Source organism: Parasteatoda tepidariorum, chromosome 2 (assembly GCF_982258835.1).
Source record: "Parasteatoda tepidariorum strain Cologne lab strain chromosome 2, Ptep-v5.0, whole genome shotgun sequence".
Taxonomy (NCBI): Eukaryota; Metazoa; Arthropoda; class Arachnida; order Araneae; family Theridiidae; genus Parasteatoda; species Parasteatoda tepidariorum.
In genome coordinates this window covers 29,548,656-29,553,413 of record NC_141756.1, presented here as the reverse complement: position 1 = coordinate 29,553,413, position 4,758 = coordinate 29,548,656, and the positions used below count along the sequence as shown (strand labels likewise).

The 4,758-nt window shown below is 31.8% G+C and overlaps 1 long non-coding RNA gene across 1 annotated transcript in view; it reads left to right on the top strand.

Moving 5' to 3' along the window:
• LOC147814901 (uncharacterized) overlaps positions 1-4,758 on the top strand; it is a 366,044-nt gene that overhangs the window by 316,313 nt on the left and 44,973 nt on the right. The gene's annotated exons all lie outside the window — the stretch shown is intronic.

Here is a 4,758-nt window from a genome sequence, read left to right as displayed (position 1 = left end):
TTCTGTGTAATTATTTTGTCTCAGTATGTTTACGATAAGAACAAGAAAAATATATTCAACTGGGTTCGTTGTTATCCTGATGAAAAAAATTGAATACTAATTTTTTCCTTATTGTGATCAGAACATTTCATTTTTTACGAATATTAATGCAGATTTTAACATAATTGATTTAAAGAATAAAGTGAAAGCAACATAATAGAAGCGTGTAAAAAAGAATTTTTTAATGAATTAGGCAAGGATTGTGATAAACTTAATACTTTTTTTTATCTTGTACATATTTTAATCTTCATTTTATCACGTTACAAATACAAAAATTTGAAAAAAATTAATTGTGTTTAAAAAAAAATCAAATTCCGTAATCTAAGTTACATTTTCTCGACTACTCAAAACCAGTCAATCCAATTAAAAATTCCCTGTTTGCTACGAAAACAACATTGTAAATATTTTGTCAGAATTTGAAGTTGATAATTGTACTAGTTAGAGAGACGCAAGTAAGAGAAATATTGTTTTAAGTAAACTTCGTTTAAGGTTACGTGATCAATTATCCATGCAAAATTTGCAACTAACTATAATGCATCAGTATGAGGGCCATAAGATGCTTCATTTTTTCAGCAGTTTCAACAAGTGCTAGTGCAGCCTGTTTTCTTGTCGGTCTATCTTCATCTGACACAAAAATGTTTCTAGAGAAGCTGTCAAAATTCATCGGTAATCTTCATTTTAAACATATTCTTGCTCTGTTTGTCCAACATATATTTCTAATTGTTCTGTAACTGCCTATAACCCTTTGAAACCTTCATCGAAAGTTATTACAGCTAAGTTGCAGTTTAAACTATTTATACTGAAAGTACCAGTCATTAATTCTTTTTCTTTCATAATTTAAACATATTATTTCAACAGAATAGTTAAAATGATAGTATTTTACTAAAATTAATAGTATGTAAAATTAATGTTTAAATTCGAGTGAGCAAATCCATGTCACAGCGCGTTCTCGACATACCATGCTGTAACTTTTACATCTTAAAAAAAAATCAATTCAACTTTTTAGTGCAATAATCCTGTATTGATAAAATATCTAATGATGTTTTCATTTTTTTGAAAATTTTGCTGTGTTGTTCTTTAATCTGAAAATTTAAATTTTCAGCTCGTAGCTAGTGGCTGACAGACTAATAACTTGGAAGCCACTTTTTCCTCAAACCTAATGAGTCAGTGACCGATATCGATAGGTCCTATTTATTTGGTAGCCACTTTTTGCGAACTTTTTTTTTTACTTGAATTAATTTATATTTTTAAAAATTTCCTTCTAGTCATCTACGGCTTATATAAGGTTAATTTAAAAGTATAAATATGAGACAAAATTTAGTTAAACATATTGACTTTTAAGAACTTCATTTAAAAATATTTTGGGGAGGCAAAATATTTTTATGTGTATACATCATAACTTTGAAATATGCGAATTGTTAAAGATTTCTCCCTACACATCAATCATCACAAGTTGATGATTTCTGAAGAAAAATTTTAAATAGAGGCAATGGAACATTTTAATTCTGATGATTTTTAGGGTTTTTCTGCATTGATTTACTTCTATCATTAAACAATTTTTAAAAAATGAGAGTGTGTTTGAAATGAATACGATGAGAAAAAATAGACATCCGACCGGTTGCTTGTTTAATTTTAGTCACTACTTTTTTGTTAAAGTGGCGAGCGGTTATTTCTGGTCTGGTTGTTCTCCCTTCAATATTTGGCTTTTTGAATCAACATCTTTTTATCTTAATTATGTTAGTAAAAGTCGTAAAATTTAACAGTTCAAACTTGGGATATTAAGTTAAGTTTTAGTGAATTTAGAAACACCAGGCAGTTGTCGACAAAGATAACGTGTTAAGATTGATTTTACTAGTCGACGGTTGACACAGATCGTAATTTTAAAAATTAGGTGCGCTTAAACTTATTGCCTGAAACTCTTTCAATTAAGGCACTCTAGATAACATTGCTATAGATTTAATAAATCCAGCTGGAAAAATACTTTCGTTAGTGAAATACGATTGAGTTTTAATATGATCGTTGTATTGACATTAAACATGAATCTACAAAGTGGAGATATTCAGTAAGGTCTTCATCGGAGGTATCTTAAGTTCTGTATTCACACAGAGTTAACAGAAGTATCTGTTTTCTGAAATTCGATTGTATATCAATAACAATCCGCATTCTTTTCTGCCAATGCTAGTTTTGTGATATTTTCATCTTTCCTAGTATTTCTAAACTATTCGAATATAGTATGAAATGGAAATAATAACCTATAAATTGCATTTTCCTAGTTCCTTTAAATTGTCTTGCCTTATAGTAACGCAAATTTAAAGTTTTCTTCACCAAATTATCTGTATTACTTCAAATAGCTGATATCTGTCAAAACTTGGTAGACAAGCTCAGATTTGCTCAACAAGTCAGAGCAAATCAATGAACTAAAAATTCGAGAAACTGGAAGTAAATATATCGGCAAGTTAATAAGTGAATATATGAAAGAGTAAATCAACCAATTAATGAGTCAGTGTATAAGTGAATTGCTAAAACAGAAAATTAACGAAACAGTAGTTAGTTTCCTTGTTGATTCAGTGTTTAGATTCGTTGACTCAATAATTCCCTAACTAATCGATGCGCCCTACATTTATTGTTTTTGGCCTGACAAGAAGTTGTTGGGTTGAATTATGGAAATTCTTCGAAATTTCGATTGGTGATACAATGGCGAACCATTTAGGAAACAATTGTCACTTATAATAACACCAGTCACATAGTTCTAGTTAAATTTCGAGCTTATTGGGGAAGAAGTCAAAAATTTGATTGACGATAGAGTGGTATTTAAGTTTGCCGGTAACGTTTAGGTGACAATTTGTAATGTCATCAGACATAAGCACTATTCTTAGAAGATGATTGCCTGATGTCAAACAGCACTGAAAACGCATCTGATATTTTTTTCCAGATTCGACTAGAAGAATTATGTAACGGTGTAACAAATTTTACGTAAAACATCAACAACCTACTGAAGCAAATTAAAAAACAATCGTGCACCCTCTAGTAGATTCTTGCCCCATTGTCACCTCTACAGACGCAAATGCAGTTGTTTAGTGCAAATTTTGCAAGGAATCTTACAAAAAAAGCTTCCATTCCAGATCTTTACTGTCCTAGGATTAATAGCATGACTTCGAACACGAATCCAGACAAGATCAATAGATATCACATATGCAGACATTCTTCCCATAACCTAGTTAACGTCAAAACGCCTTTTAAAGCTCCAGACCACTCTAACTGCTCGGTTCACCTTGAGAGGACAATCTTATACATGGTGCGTAGCGGTTTTAAAAAAATACTTAAAGGTACTTATTCCCGATTTCGATTTTTAAAAGTTCTTTAAGGTGCTTTTTTTATTGGGTGTTTTTAAAAAGTGCTTAATTTCCCCTTTTCGAAATTTAGTTTTTTTTTTACCATTTCGATTTTCCTAGTGCAAAAATGTGGTTTTCACATTGTTCTATTCATTTTTTCATAATTCCTTCCAACATAATGCATTTCGGCGTACCGTTGTTGGTCGTAGCGTATGAAAGCGCCAATCATTTTACATGTTTGACGAAATACTTGAGAGTCCGCATGCACGTCTACTGATTTATGTTTGTTGAGATTCTTGCACTCTCATGTGCAACTCTACTGCATTTTGCACGATATTCTCAATTTCAGGCTTCATTTCCCCCTCTCTTCTGAAATCAAACCACAAAAATCTCTTCTGAAGTCAAACCAAAAAAATATCTCGATCTTTTTATGGTGGCTAATATAATCAAGAAAAAAGTTCTTTGTCAAAAACTAGTTATTTTATCATGATCGTGTAAATTCTTGGAAAATTATTTTGCATTTTGTTAATATATATAGTGCTTAAAAATATTTTTGAGTGCATAAAAAGTACTTAAAAGGTGCTTATTTTTTTTTTGAAGGATTTGGCTACACACCCTGTTATACTTTCTTCCAGCGCCAGAACTCACAAAACTCATCCTCGAAATTTTTGGAAAAATTTAGCACAGAACAGAAAGCTTTGATTTAGATTGAACACTAACAAGTCTAAAAGTGATTTGAATTTCGATTGGCGATAATGTAGCAATAGATTCCATCTGTAGCGCTCGTTGATTCTACCATTGTCATCATATACAGATTTGTAGATAATATTTGATTGCCTTAAGTTGTCGAAATTTCTATTTAGTGAAATAACGGTAAATTCTGCTAGTGGTGGTCAGGAAACGATTAAAACTTGCATTGTAGTTTAGAACTGATGAACAGCAACAATTTGAACCCTGTAGTTGGTTGATCGGAAAAAGATCGGATATTTTGTTCTCAAGAAATTCCATTTGGCGATATTATGGCGGTCGATTCTTTTAGTAACGGCCAGGATTCTATTGAAACTCAGTGTACAGCTGTCATGAAACAAGTTTAATCACGTTAACTAGTCGAAATATCTATTGGCGTCAATTTGACATAATACAGTAATATTTGCTTGCAACTGTTAAGAAGTGATTGAAACTTGCATTGTTGTTGTTTCTAATTCTACTTGCCACACTAGCAAGCCTGCTTGGTGAAACCGAGCACATTTAAGGCAGAGGGTGCGTTTCTTGTTTTTCAGTTCTACGGCCAAGAATTCGTCTTCAGCCACTCACACGTCATACCCGTTTATAAGACGAACCCATTCATTCATCCACAGATCGTAATTTTTGACCAGAGAACGATCGA